Source organism: Cetorhinus maximus, chromosome 1 (assembly GCF_964194155.1).
Source record: "Cetorhinus maximus chromosome 1, sCetMax3.hap1.1, whole genome shotgun sequence".
Taxonomy (NCBI): Eukaryota; Metazoa; Chordata; class Chondrichthyes; order Lamniformes; family Cetorhinidae; genus Cetorhinus; species Cetorhinus maximus.
In genome coordinates this window covers 116,533,111-116,549,109 of record NC_135879.1, presented here as the reverse complement: position 1 = coordinate 116,549,109, position 15,999 = coordinate 116,533,111, and the positions used below count along the sequence as shown (strand labels likewise).

The 15,999-nt window shown below is 47.2% G+C and overlaps 1 protein-coding gene across 1 annotated transcript in view; it reads left to right on the top strand.

The window, feature by feature from the left end:
• The window catches only part of LOC144688964 (uncharacterized), a 55,656-nt gene that overhangs the window by 27,227 nt on the left and 12,430 nt on the right, over positions 1-15,999 (top strand). The window lies entirely within an intron of this gene.

Genomic DNA, 15,999 nt, shown 5'->3' with positions numbered 1-15,999 from the left:
TAACCTGCTTCAGCATTCCCAATTCATACTTAGTTGGTTCAACTCAACAATTAAGATAACCTTCCTCTGTTCACATATGTTAATTAATATAATTTTCTCTGTTCACATAAACTCATTAATTTAACCTTTCTCTGTTCATATATGCTCCTTATCATTCATAAATGATCCTGTCCTCCCTTTCATTCTGAGTTGGTAGTTCATAGCAAATCTCTGACATGACTTTACCTCTGTTAGAAACCACATTATTGCACAGAGTAGTGTTTCCCTTTTCACTTAATCTAATTCCTTTACCTGCAAGTATTACAATCCCAGCTGATGTTAATACTGGACAAGTCAGATCCCAGAGTGAAACCTGGCTTGATAGATCCTAACTTTTATCTATTTTATAGAAACCGTGGAGGTAAGTTACTGAACAGTCTATTGATGAACTTTTAACAAGAAGAATAAAACATCAATGAAACAAGAAAAATGAACTGTATTACACCAGACTTAAAGTTTGGACAGATCTCGATACAAACACAAGAAAATTATTCAAATATTCATGGTTCCTTCACCCCAGATACATTTTTACAGATACATACAAATTCAGAAAGGTAAACAATTTGCCGTAACTGTCTTATACTCTAATATTCAGGGAAATACGTGGTACATGTGAACCAACTGGTGAACTGTGGTCAGACACACCACACTCCAAAGTAAATGACAGATGTGTCCGCAGCATAGAGTCACCAACCTTCAGCTGCCCTCTTGGATCTTCAGGCTTCTCTCGAGCCCACTTTGCTTCAAGTCTGCTCCCTGCAGCTCTCTCTCTGTTTCTGACCTCTGTCCTCGTCCCTTACCTGGGACATTCTTCTGGAATCCATTTCTGCCTCATTCCCTGGTTTTGAATCTTTGTCTTTTTTTGGGACCTTCTCCTGGTCCCTCTTCCCGTGTCCTGCTTCCTTCTCACAAATGGAGCTCTTTTCAGGTCACCTGACCTGCAGTTTAGCACTGCTTCATTTTTCTTTTTCCATTTCTTCTGCACATGTGCGCAGGGCCGGTTCTCGGCCTGAAGACAGGAAAATGGATAAATTGTGCATGTGCGCCCCTTTCATGGCCAGAGCATGCATGAAATCAATGAACTGCACTTGTGCAACCGTCTCCCAGCCGCACATGCGCAGGAGACACGAAAATGGAAGACGACTCAAACTGCCATCAGTTCTCAGCCAGAAGTCCCAAGTCCTGCAGGGAACTGGAGTTCCCAAACTCCAGCTCCGATTTAAACTTAAGGTTTTTTTTCCCCCTTTTCTTTCATCACACAAGTGTCTTTGGCATATAGAACTGCGACCATCTTTTCTTATCTATTCTAAGTTGTCAGCATTTATCCCAAGAGTTTGGAACTTAAATTTGAGAAAGTTATGTTTCAGTTGTACAGAACCTTGATCAGAACGCACTGAGAGTACTCCATTCAGTTTTGGAGCATGTGTCACAACCACGTAAAAGTGGTCCTTGAACTAAGAATTTGAGTGTGTGCATGTATGTACCCCCATTATAATTTGCAAGTGTTTCAATTTAAAAATAACCAGCAGCTTTAGTCTTAAATAAGATTAAGACTCATTTATTACCAAACTACTGCTGTAAATTACTTAAATGGTAGTAATAAAATTACTAACTGAATACATACAAAGATTAAAATGCACATAAAGATAAAAGATACTTATAAAGATGAAATTTAGTTCAGTACTTTAAGATATCATCGCAGGCCTGAATTTTGCAGCTGAAGTGTTGGTTGTCTGGAGTGAAGGGTTGAATTTGATGAGTTGTGTTCAGCAGCTGCGATTAGTTGGTGTTTGCCTTTTCAGGTGGACTGAACAGGTCAGGCAGGTTTGGGGAGAGAGAGAGAGAGAAAGTTTATTGTTCCTCATTAGCTCTATGGTTACAACACTTGAAGATTGCCTAGATTCTTTTCAGCAGTATAATACTTGATTTCTTGATACCTTCCCATTTGTTCTCCCTTGGCTGAGAACCCTCTCTGATGATGTCTCTCAGAGTTCTTCCTGGGAGTTCTGCACACATGGCTTTCACAGCCTTTATCACAACCAAAGCAAAATGGCTGCTATGTTAATTTCAAAATGAGCCATTGTTCCAGCAGGCAAAGAAGATAATTGTATTGAGGTTCTTTGGAGGCCTTTCTTTCCCCCTATTCTCTCAGAAGCTAGCAGTCTTCACACCTTTAGAGGATTCAGCGGACAGTCCTGGAGGAGTTTTGCATTTGCTTACTCTATGATCAGGTTTGAAGATAAGAGTCTCACAAGGTCTGAACAAACACAGAAAGGTGCTAAAATATCTGTCCATGCCTCCATTTTGAAAAGTACTTTCAAACTCAATTTAAAGGTTTGAAAGCAAAAATTAACCTTTAAAACAGTTGGCCTTAAAATCTATAATATTATAACTACACATTCGACTGTGCCAAATCTCAGGAAAGATATATTAGAATAAAAACAGAAGATGCTGGAAATACTCAGCAGGTCAGGCAGCACCTGTGGAGCAAGAAACAGAGTTCACAGCTGGGATTTTCCCCTCCCACCTACGTCCGGTGGCAAGAGCGGGAAGTTGGAGGGATTCTCACTGGAATGCGGGACAGGTGAGCACGCCGAGTCCCATACTACTTACTTGATTAATTATGTAGTCGGGAGGATTACGTCGCATCGTATGACGGGGCAGACAGGAAGTCACATGCCCCACCATAATGTCAGGGCACCATCTTTAAAAGGCACCCAGGCAGCCAGTAATTCATCGTGCCAGGAGTCCTGGACATCAAGATGGCTTCCAGAAAGCAGCAAGCACCAGCCCCACGGTTCAGCGATGCCCCCCTGGAGACTCTCCTCCAGGCCGTGGAGGACAGGAGGGATGTCCCCTTTCCCAGAGCTGGGAGCAGGAGGCCCACCCAACTCACCACACCGGCCTGGGAGCCGGTCACCAGGTTGATCAGTGCCACAAGGGTGCAGAGGAGGACAGTCCTGTAGTGCAGGAGACACATGAATGACTGAATCTACGCTGCCAGGGTAAGCGAACCCTCTGCTTTCTATACTCACTTCACCATTTTATGAATCTGTCATGGGCGTGAATGGCAAGGCTAGAATCTGTGCTGCCCATCTCTAAAAGCCCTTCAGAAGGTGCTGAGATGCTGACTCATTGCCCCACTGCAGTCCATGTGGTCTACTTGTAGGGAGGCAACTGCAGGTTCCTGACCCAGCCAGGAGTGTGTGGGGGCTGCACAGAGGTTGGAGTACACCATTAGACCGTAAGATGTAGGAGCAGAAGTAGGCCATTCAGCCCATCGAGTCTGCTCTGACATTCAGTGAGGTTGTGGCTGATCTGATAATCTTCAATTCCACTTTCCTGCTTTTTCCCCATGCCACTTGATTCCCCTACTGATTAAAAAATCTGACTATTTCAGCCTTGAATATATTTAATGACCCAGCCTCTACAGCCCTCTGCAGTACAGAATTTCACAGATTCACTACCCTCCGAGAGAAGAAATTTCTCCCCATCTCTGTCTTAAATCGGTGACCCCTTACTCTGAGATTATGCCTTCTGGTCCTAGACTCTCCTACAAGGAGAAACAATCTCTCAGCAGCTACCTTGTCAAGCCCCCTAAGAATCTTATATATTTCAATAAGGTCACCTCTCATTCTTCTAAATTCCAATGAGTACAGGCTCAATTTACTCAACCTCTCCTCATAAGAAAACCCCTCCATACCCAGGGTCAACCTAGTGAACCTTCTCTGGACTGCCTCCAATGCCAGTATGTCTTTCCTTAGATAAGGGGACCAAAAATGTTCACAGTATTCTAGGTCTGGGTCTAACTAGTATCTTGTATAGTTTTAGCAAGACTTCCTTATTTTTATACTCCATTTCCTTTGAAATAAAGGCCAACATTCCATTTGCCTTCCCTATTACCTGCTGAACTTGTATGTTAGCTTTTTGTGATTCATGTACAAGGGACCCAAATCCCTTTGTGCTGCAGATTTCTGCAATCTTTCTCCACTTAAATAATATTCAGCTCTTCTATTCATCCTTCCAAAGTGCATAACTTCACATTTTCCAACATTATATTCTACCTGCTAAGTGTTCGCCCGCTCATTTAACCTGCCTATATCCTTCTGTAGGCTCTTTGGGGAGAATTTTCCCCATGTCCGGCAGGCGATGTGGGAGCAGGCGTGGACCTGATTGCCACCCGCGATCGGGTCCGCACTGCCATTTTACGCAGGTAGGCCACTTAAGGCCCGCCCGGCATAGTTCATGACTCTTGAGGATAGTGGGAGTGGGCGGGCGGCGGCGGGCATGCACAGATTGTCAGGTCCAATGGTGACCCGGTGGCCTGTTTAAATGAAGGCCTGACAGCCTTTTCAAGGCTGCTCACAATGGCCGGGAAAAGAGCACAGCAGAGGGGTAATGTGCAGCACTCCAGTTTGGAGGGTAGGCCATTGGGGCAGGCCAGGCTGGACGGTAGGCCATTGGGGCAGGCCAGGCTGGAGGGTAGGCCAGCGGGGCAGGCCAGGCTGGGGGGTAGGCCAGCGGGGCAGGCCAGGCTGGGGGGTAGGCCAACGGGGCAGGCCAGGCTGGAGGGTAGGCCAGCGGGGCAGGCCAGGCTGGGGGGTAGGCCAGCGGGGCAGGCCAGGCTGGAGGGTAGGCCAGCGGGGCAGGCCAGGCTGGAGGGTGGGCCAGCGGGACAGGCCAGGCTGGAGTGTAGGCCAGCGGGGCAGTGTGCCCCTCATTTTTCCGACGAGTGCCTAGCTGCCCTCCTGGAAGGGGTGGCAGTGCGGTGGGAGGTCCTTCTTCCAAGGGACGGGAGGCGGAGGCCCCCCCCCACCTGACCAAATGTGCCTGGGAGGAGGTGGCCGAGAATTTGAGCTTCCATGGTGTGGTTTGGCGCACATGGCTCCAGTGCCGCAAAAGGTTCAACGACCTCCTGCGCTCGGGAAGGGTGAGTACCATGTTGGCTGAGGTCACTTAATGCAGCCGTCACCCTTTCCCCCCAGCCTCCCCCACCCGGCAACTCTGAGTACAGTTACAGTATTGAATCCCTCATGGCATGTTTCTCTCACTGGGTGTGCCAGCAGATATTGCCCATGCCTAGTTCACCCTGAGAGGGCTGTGCTGAGATGGGTTCTGGACCTGCATCAGGTGTGACACTGACACCCAGAGTATAGAATGGGGGTGAAAGTCAAGGGTCTGCACCTAGGCGCAGTGCTGGAACTGGTAAGCATGTCAAAGTCAGGGTGCTAACATGCTGGGAGGGAGCTTCCAGGTGGCGGGGCACCAATCCATCTGCTGGTCTTTGCGTTCCACGTGCTTGTGCCTCCTTGCTCAGCAAAGGTACACCCTGTGGTGTCACATGTGAAGGAGGCAGCATTTGGGCAAGGGGGGGGAGGGTCAGCCCTGGCTTCTTTGTGTGAGTGTGCGGCAGCTGCAGGGTAACGAAGAACTGGATCCCTGCAATGTCCCACTCTGGATGTGTTGGCTGGGATACGATGGGAATTCAGGTGCAGACTGGACTAATCAATGATCTTCTCTCCTTTCCAGGAAAAGACTGCGCACAATTCCACTGAGTGGATGTGGACTGGCGGAGGCCAGGGCCAGTTGGTGATCCTGACACCTTATGAGCAGCAGGCCATGGAACTGAAGAGGCGCCATGCCCACAGGACCACCGGTGGTGGTGAGGCTGGGGTGCCACGGGGAGGTATGTTTGGCGAGCACTCAGATCACCATGTGTGTCCCAGCAGCCATGGCACTGCTGAATGCTCAGCGATTGAAGTTTGTAACATGGGTTGACCATTGATAATGGAAGGATGAGCACATAATGATCCAGGGGAGCAGCATGCAAATTCGCATTGTCTACACTGTAACTAATCAAATGTCCTTGTTCTTCCCTTCAGCATCACTGGAGCAGGGCCGGGAGGAGGAGGCAGAGGGGCCACCTCTCAACCCTGAGGACCTAGAGGAAATCCACTCACCAACGTCACACCATATCTGCCAGGCAGGCACCAGCACAGGTTTTAGCACCTCGATGGGAATTAGATCTTTGGCTAGTGTCCAGGGGCACGGCGGTGAGGGCACTTTACACTCGCTTGAGGCACTGGCAGAGACAGAGAGTGCCCAGGACACCGGCAGTCGGAGGACTGCTGGGACCAGGCATATGCTCGGTCGGTGGCTGATGATGTGCCTCTGGACTCGTCTGTGAGGCAGCAAACGCGGGCAGTGCAGCAGGGTGTGTGGGAGGATCTGGCAGAGATACATGAGGCTATGCGTAGCATGGTATCCGTGCTTGAGGAGTCCACGTGGAGCCTCACCGATGCATTGAGCCTCATAGCCGAGTGCCATGCTTCCTCCATGGGGAGAGTGGCGACTCTCGTGGACAGACTCCACCAGGAGAACAATCAGGGCCTCCTGGGGTTGCGCTCGGACCTGCAAGCCCTCATAGCGGCATTGACCTCAGCTGGTTATTGCCCGTATGGGAGATGGTTTGAGCACAAAGTATCCCAGCTCGGTGCCCATCCATCTATGGTGAGCAGGGAGGTCCGAAGCGACCTCACGTCGGCGCAGCAGTTGCCTGTCATCTCTGCGGGCTCCTCTTAGGGTGCTCCGGATGAGGGCAGCAGCTCCTCCGCCTCTCTGCCAGTGACTGTGGCATCTGATGAGGCTGCAGTGACTGGGGAGGTGCCAGCTGTGGAACTGGCCGCTCCCTCCCAGGCAGGGCCATCAAAGGCTCCATGGGCCAGAGGACGACCACCAACCGGACAGCACAGTGAGCAGGCTGTCTCAGATGCCAGTGCCAGCGAGGGGGGAGTACCTAGGCGTAGCACCCATATGCGTAAATTTAAGGCATCTTAGGCACGCCACGGGTTTCTCACAGATGCTTTTATGTTGGCTCATTGTAGTTTATTGAAGACTTGATGTGATGTCCAACACCTTTTTTTTGGTTTATGAAGTTACATTTGTTCTCTCAATAAGTTTTGACATGTTGCCATGCCTCAGGGTGATTCCTTACTTCCGCAAGTGGATGGGAACCCATGGTGTTATGAGTGAGTTGTTTGAGTTTGAGCTTTATTGACAAGGGCCTCAGTTAATGTTAGTATCCAGGCAGATTTAGGTATCGAGTGTGGAGCCTGTAGCCCAGGCGTGTGTTGAAGGTCCATCTGTGGTAGGCTAGCTGAAGGTTCTTTGGATTAAAGCCTCCCGGGTGTCCCTGCCTCCCTGGAGTCTGCCTGGGTCAGCGTCTATCCCCTCAGCATTTCCCTGTGCGTGCTCATCCTCAGACTCACTACAGGACTCATCATGTGCAGCCGGAGCAACTGCGTCTCCATAGTTGGTTTATCCCCTTCCTAGAATCCTTCTTCCTCACTGGGATATATTTAATTTAATTTATTTATTAATTACTCTAGTATCCTTACTCTTTACACTTGAAGAATCTCCTGCTCTTTACACTTTATTGTAATTAGTTTACTTGCACCAGTGTCGATCTTATACTTAAGAAGCTATTTTTAAGAAAAAGAGAGAAAAGAAGACTAGAGACCTAAACACAAACTAAAGACCTTACTCTTACTTTAAAAACTAGAATTACTCAGCAATCCTCCTCACCCATCAGCTGCTTTCCCTTCACTCGTGTTACATTGTGGTTCGTGACATCACTCCGCCGCTGGTCTCACTGCGGGTAGGCCCCTCAATCCATGCCTTTTATCCTCTCCCGCTAATCTCTCGCTGAAAATACACTATTCTGAGCCTTAGGAATAGAATAAACCTTAATCACTTACCAGATACTTACCAATTAACCAGCTTCTTCTCCCCGAGCAGAGCAAAAATCAATTCCTGGAGGCTGATAAAGTTCAGACAAAAGCAATCAAACACCTCTTTCCCTTCCTCCACTTAACTCCCTGAAGCACTCAACTTGCAGATGCTGCTGATGCCATGCCTCTGCTGCCCTTTCCTTCTAGCTGCATGAGCTCATGGGCCTCAGGGTTCTGCTGAAGCAGCAGCAGTGCATCATTCACAGAGCACATACAGCTGCCAAGGGGTCGGTGGTGGAGGGACTCAATGTTGACGGTCCTGAATGGGGTGTCAATCAAGTGGCCTATGTAGTCCTGGATGGTGTCCAGCTTCCTGAGTGCTATTGGAGCTACCTTTATCCACACCCTCCACCAGCCCAGAGACACACACCTCTACACCCTCCACCAGCCCAGAGACACACACCTCTGCACCCTCCACCAGCCCAGAAATACACACCTCTACACCCTCCACCAGCCCAGAGACACACACCTCTACACCCTCCACCAGCCCAGAGACACACACCTCTGCACCCTCCACCAGCCCAGAAACACACACCTCTACACCCTCCACCAGCCCAGAGACACACACCTCTACACCCTCCACCAGCCCAGAGACACACACCTCTGCACCCTCCACCAGCCCAGAAACACACACCTCTACACCCTCCACCAGCCCAGAGGCACACACCTCTGCACCCTCCACCAGCCCAGAAACACATACCTCTACACCCTCCACCAGCCCAGAGACACACACCTCTACACCCTCCACCAGCCCAGAGACACACACCTCTACACCCTCCACCAGCCCAGAGACACACACCTCTGCACCCTCCACCAGCCCAGAAACACACACCTCTACACCCTCCACCAGCCCAGAAACACACACCTCTACACCCTTCACCAGCCCAGAGACACACACCTCTACACCCTCCGCCAGCCCAGAGACACACACCTCTGCACCCTCCACCAGCCCAGAAACACACACCTCTACACCCTCCACCAGCCCAGAAACACACACCTCTACACCCTCCACCAGCCCAGAAACACACACCTCTGCATCCTCCACCAGCCCAGAAATACACACCTCAGTGGCTCATAGACCTAGTTTAGGCTCAGGCTCGCTCTCTGGTAGGCACCTTACAAATATGTGTCCACAACAGGAGGAAGCAGTGACAGCTAAGGTCTGCGGCACTCAGAGGACTGCTGGACAAGAGGCCCCTGCTAAGTCTGAGTCAGACGATGAGCCTCTGAGAGCGGTCATGGAGAAGATGCTGGAATATGAGTGAGATGCAGGGAAACATCAGGCAGAGTTGTCAGAGGCTCTCAAGAGAGCGGCACAAGAGGTGGAGGAGTCCATCTGTATCCTCTCTGATGTAGTGGCTCTGACATGTGAGCGCATTGATGTCTCCATGAGGCAGAGTGTGGACACTGGTTCGGCTGAACACCCAGTCTCTGCCAGATAAAAACAAAATACTGAGGATTCTGGAAATCTGAAATAAAAACAGAAAATGGTGGAAAAACTCAGCAGATCTGGCAGCATCTGTGAAGAGAGAAACAGAGTTAACATTTCGAGACTGTGACTCTTCTTCAGAAGAGTCATAGGGACTTGAAACTCCCACTACTGGTACCCTCAGTTTGCCGCCCAAAATCCCAGCACAGACCCTCCCTCTGAATATACCCCAACTCCCCCACCCCCAAGTCTCCCAGGTTTCCCACACCACCGCTCCCAACCCCCCGCCCCCCCCCCCCCCTCCCACTCCAAGTCTCCCTGGTTTCCCACCCGCTATTTGTCTTCCAGCAACCCACCCCCACCCCCAGTCATTGCGCACCCTACCTACCTGTGGTCCTTTAGTGATCCAGACCAGGGCTTTTCAGGTCTGGTCGTGAATCAGACTGGCGTGAATTCCTGCTGGCGGGGCAGAGGATTAGCTGGTGGGAGGAACATTCTGGTCTGATGCTGATTCGAATACCATTAATGATATGCTAATCTGCTTCCTGACAACCTTCAGTGGGAATGGCTGCCCACCACTATGCCGCCATGACAGTGGGGACCGCAAGCTGCAGTTGTCATTTTTCGCCATCGGGAAATTGATTTTGTTCCTCCCCTCAAATTCTCCATCCCCGCCTGCCTCAAACCCCACCGCTGGAGGGAAAGGAAAATTCTGGCAAACATTTCAGGTCAGCGACCCTCTGTCAGGAGTGCTTAGAGGTGTTAGTTTTTGAACAAGGCAGGGAGAGGTGAGAGGGGAGGAAAGAAGAAAAGGGAAGGTCTATGATGGGGTGGAAAGCAAAGCAGATAAATAACACGAGGGGTAATAATGCAAAGCAAAAATAGATGGTAATGGGACAAATAAAGAAACAAAAGATGCGTCTAGAGGAGATGTAAATGGGAAAAGCACGATTATCAGCAACAGCTACCATTCCCCTCCAAAAAGGGACATAGGTTATGATCTGAAATGGTTAAACTGAATGTTGATTCCAGAAGACTCTGAAGAGCCTGATCAAAAGGTGAGTTGCTGTTCTTCGAGCTTACGTTGAGCTTCATTGGAACAGCATAGGAGGTCTTCAAATACTCTTTTCCTCAGTCGGTCAAAGGCGGAGCTGGCACATCGACTCCGATGTCTGCCTTCGTCGAGAGGAGGCTCCCAAAATATGAAAAATGATCCACATTTTCCAGGATTTCCCTGTTGATTGATCAACAGGGCAGAGGTGTTTCCAGATGCTCAGTGAAAGGTCAGTTTCTCATGTGCTTTGGAGAAGGAGTCACCAATAACCTGGAGCTGAGTTTCTGAGTCAGCGCACAAGTATCATCTGCATTCTGAAGCTCTATAAATGAAGTTGGAGTGGTTTTGGTTTAAAGGTGGCATAAATTGAACAGTTTCCAATCTCTTCTGTAGATTATCTCCATGCCTTTTGGTAATTTGCTGGAGCTGAAGTGCAGAATTGCAGTGAGGAAAATGGAGCATAGGGTTGGTGCGATGACACAGACTTGTTTGTCCCAGTTTTCACTGAGATGGGACTTACGGTGGTTCCATTGATGAGGATGTCAACTGGCCTGTCATCAAGGAATCGGTGGAGGATGCTAACAAATTTCTGAAGGCAGCTAAATTTAAGGAGAATACTCCAAAAGTCTTTGCAGTTGACAGGGTCAAAGGTTTTTGTGAGGTTGAAAAGGCCATGTACAGCAATTGGTACTGTTCCTTTCATTTATCTTGGATTTGCATGTGCAGTGAAGATTGTGCCTGTGGTGCCTCTCAATGGACAAAAGCTGCACTGTGACTCTGAGAGATAGTTGAGAAGGATTATTGCAATGATCTTCCCTATGGCGGACAGCAGGGAGACTCCTCTATAGTTACCGTAATCAGACTTGACTCCCTTCTTAAATATTGTCACGATCACAGTGTCTCTGAGATACTCCGGCATGCACTCCTCTTCCCAGATGAGGGATATGAGGTTGTGCAGCCATTCCAGGAGTGTATCGCAATCTTGTTTTAGAATTTCAACAGGGCTTCCATCTGCACGAGAGGCCTTGCTGTCCTTCAGCTGTCAAATGGCTTTTTCAGCCTTGCTCTTGACTGGGGTAGCACTTAGACTGAGCTAGATGGTATTAAGGAAAGGAGTTGAGGACGTTTGAGTCAAAGACAGAGTTTCGGCTGAGAAGTTCTTCAAAATGGTATCTCCAGCAAGCACTGACTGCTCTGTCCTTGATGCTTGACTCTCAGTGGGTTGGGCCCTTGAGTATTTGGGCCATAGATCATCATGACAGCGCTGAAGGAACCATGCATGTCCTTGGTGTCCATGAGTTTTTGGATCTCCTGTGCTCTTTCTACCCACCATTTGTTCTTTACAACTTGGGTTTTATGGATCTCAAACCCAAGACTAAGGTCATGGTTTACCGAGCAACAGTGATCCCTGAGCTCCTATATCTTTGGAGACTTGGATAACCTACATCAGGCACCACGAAGTGCTGGAGAAGTACCACCAGCAGTGTCTTTGCAAGATCCTCCAAATCCGGTAGCAAGAAACATGGCCCAACAGCGTCCTCTCCCAAGCCAACTTTCCCATGTAATGACCACAGCCGACGTTAATTGCTGTGCAAACCAAATCCCAGAAGGAAACTTGGCTTACGGGCCATACCCTTTTTCTTGTATTCTGAAAATGAGAAGGGGACGTACTGATCTCAGCAGTAAGAAGTCCAGGAACACTTTTGGGATTTTAAAAATTAAAAGTAAAAGTATTTTTAACAAGTATAACAGAAAAGTTAAGTACACAAGATTACAGATACATAGTTAAACTTAGCCTTACAAAACATTTCCCCAAAAAGACTCTCCACTTCTCAGACCCACAAGTAAACACCTTCCAGGCAACACTCCCTTATAGATGTTTAACTATAAGAAATCCAGTAATATTACCCAAGGCAAGCTGCTGTAGCTTCAATAAAGGCATACCACATGACCTGTAACTCTCCTCCACTCTGCTGTGAAAATACAAACTTCAGAATAAAACTGCTTTTTGCAGCCCAAGACTTTTCTGGCTTGACTGGATGATTGATTCAAACTACACCCTCTCTCCACCACAGCTCCAGCTATAGCTCCAGCTGCTACATCTCACACCCCTAGCTCAATAGCCCAACAGCTCAAACAGCTACAGCACACCTAAGATCTCCACAGTAACTCTAAAATACGTTTTCCCTTTCATCTCATTGTTTTCACACCTCTTTGAAGCTCAAATTGTTCCAAATGTAAGATCTTTCATGGTTCTACCTTGTCTTTGCTTTCAGGTCAATAAAATATAATATTCCCCCACAGCTTCTATTCACCTGTTGAACTCCTGCAAGATTCAAACATGTTTCTTTCACCTCTGATATTCCCCTTTGATATTCAAACAAACTCTCCACTTATCTAAAAATGCAAATGTTAGATCTAACCTATTCACTTGTCCCTCAAACCAGCACCTCTATCCTCTTCATGTTTTAAACCTCCCAGACAACCTGTCTCCTATTAATCTCTGCCCAGCTTAATTAAGTCATGCATACACACATACACACGTGCACACACACATACAACCTTTTCACAGAACAACACAATATTCCCCAAAAATATTTTTTTTAAAAACATCCAGCATCTCACACCCAGCATTGAGGTGCTAATCACTCAAAACCAGCTCCGCTGGATGGGACATGTCATTCATATGCCTGACACCAGACTCCCAAAGCAATTGCTGTATTCAGAACTTGGTTACAGCAGGGGATTCCCAGAAGGACAGCAGAAACACTTTAGGAATATCCTCAAAGCATACCGGCCAACTCATGGGTGACCCCGGCTTGTGACCCACCAAAATGGAGAAGGTTTATTTGAGAAGGCAACAAACACATTGAGAGACTTCATTGGGAACATACAGAGGCGAAGTCGAGGTGTCGGACAGAGTGCACAAATCTCCAAACAACCCATATACCAGACCCTTAAAACACCACCTGCCCCCCATGTGGCAGAGTCTGCAAATCACACTTTGGACTTATCAGCCACTTCAGAACCCATCAAACTGGAGCAGAAGTAAGTCATCCTAGATCCTGAGGGACTGCCTAAGAAGAAGAAGATAGGAGGCCAAGGACAAAGATCAGAGTTCTGATGAAATGTCATCTCAACCTGAAACGTTAACTCCGTTTCTCTCCACAGATGCTGCTGGACCTGCTGAGCATTTCCAACCCATTTTGTTTTTATTTAAGAGTGGGAGCAAGGTGAAGAAATAAAATGACAGGCGGCCAGAAACTCAGGATCATGCGTATGGACTGAAGAGAGATGTTCAGCAAAATAATCACCCAATTTGCATTTGGTCTCCACAATGTAGAGGAGATCACATCATGAGCAGTGAATGCAGCATATTAAATTAAAAGAAATACACGTAAATTGCTGTTTAACCTGGTTTGGGGCCTTGGATGGTAAGAAGGAAGGAGTTAAAAGGGCAGATGTTGCGTCTCTTGTACTGGCATGGAAAGTGCAGTGGGACGGGCAAGGTGTGGGTGATTGAAGAGTGGACCAGGGTGTCACGCAGGGAACAGTCCCCTCAGAATGCTGGATGGGGAAGAAGTGTTTAGTGGTGGTGTCACGTTGAAAGTGGCAGCTGTTGAACGCAGAGACTGGCAGGGTGATTGAGAACAAGTGGAACCTAACTGTGGTTCTGGAAAGGAGGGGAAATGAAATGGACATGGTAAAGAGGCCTGTCACCCACAGTAGGGGAAGACAGGGGTTGGTGGTGGAATCTTCAGTTGAGGAGAAAGAGCAACACAGTTGTAGTGTTGATATGGCTGGTTGCATCATCAGAACAGTTGCAAAATTAAAAGGTTAGAATAAAGGGCTTGGAAGGAGTACAGTTCAGAACCACAGGAGGGATACCAGGGCTTAAAGGGTTAAATTATGAGGACAGGTTGCATAAACCTGGCTTGAGAGATGATCTAGTTGAAGTGTTTAAAATTACTTTGGGATTCAATAGAATAAAAAGAGACAACTTATTTCCTCTAGTGTGGGAAATCTAGAAAAAGAGGGCACAATCTTACAATTGGAATTAGGTCATTAGGATTGAAATCGGGGAGAATTTTTTCACTTTAGAGGGTAGTGGAAATTTGGAACCTGTTTCCCAAGAAGTTCAGAATGCTGGATTGGGTAGTTGAAATTCTCAAGACTGGATTTTTGTTGGGTTTGTGTATCAGGGGATATGGAACGAAGACAGGAAATTGAGGTTGAAGTACAGAACTTCTAACTGAAGGCTGGAGCAGGTTTGTGGGGTTCAATGATCTACTCTGGTTCATATGCCCCATGTTTCCTGAGCATTCTGTGTCTGACTAGCTTTATTCATTTACATCTACTGAGATAACCATGGTTTCTTGTTCTTAACACATTACCTGTTGTTCTTTTAGGCAATTAATTATCTGCTAACATTTACATTTATGTAAATGTGTCTTAATAAAGGTTTTCCTACTTGTTTGAAAAGCCCATTTCTAAACTACTTTTTTGAAGATTTCCCTGTTTGGACTATTTGGACTCAAGAAGCAACAAGGTGTCTCTCTGGAGACAAGGGAATGAGGGGCAGGGCATGAGTGTGAAATCAGTCAGAAGAGGATGGGCTTCCTTGTTACAAAACATTCTTATGTTATTTTGGATCTGCAGCTGACAGCAGAAAATTCTAGAAAATTATTTCACATTAGCATAATGTTCCGCTATAAGGTGAGACTGGAGTCAAGGCAGATCTAATTATCCAAACCAAGTCAAACCTTCCTTAACTTTTGAATGACCTCCAGACAGTACACAATAAGATGGGATGAAACTTTAATCTAATGTTGCACAGCAGGATGAAATTCAATTTATGCCATTTACCCAAACCTGCGTTGATCCAATTCAGCAAGTTAAACCTATTGGTAAAGGATGAGCTCTGTCCTTCACTACTATGGGGTGGTGAGGGAATATTTGTACCATACACAAAACTTTATGACTTTCTTAATCATTACCACACTAAATCAAAAGGGTTTATGCAAGTGAAATATTGATTTATTTTATCCCCTTGCCTGCCAGAGTTATTTAACCTTTTTCTAAACAAAAGAGCTCAAGGCTGCTAAGCATTTTTCTGACAAAAAGGTCAGAATGCCTCACCTTGCTGACCCGGACCCAATTTGAGTCAGTATTGGGTCTGAGCCAGTTCATTGGAAATGAGGAACCCTGGAACTTTTAAGTGCAGAAATACTTAATATTAATATTTATTAATTAATTTAAAATTATTAATAATAATAAACTATCAGAACAGAATGAGGTTCAGGCATGAAAACAGCAGTGGCCCTTCAACACTGAAAAGAGCAACTGTTTCTGCAGGGTCCAAAGGCAGGGGTTTGGCAGGGGTGGAGGGGGGTGGGGTATGGTATATTACTCACACGTAATTAATATCCAGGTGTCAGAAGTGAAAGTGTCACTTGTGATGTCGGCATTCTTTCCAGCGGAGGCACTGGTCTGGTTCACTACTCCAAACGAACCCACGGAAATACTCTTTTGCCATTAATTTGGATCACACTCCAAGCATTTGGCAATGCTAGTCCAAATGAAGCATTTCTGTTGCGCAGGTCAGAATGACTGCAAACATCCCACTCAAACTCTGATAAAAGTCTAGTTTGTACCGGTACAGTTTTCCAAGACCTCTGGACCTTTAC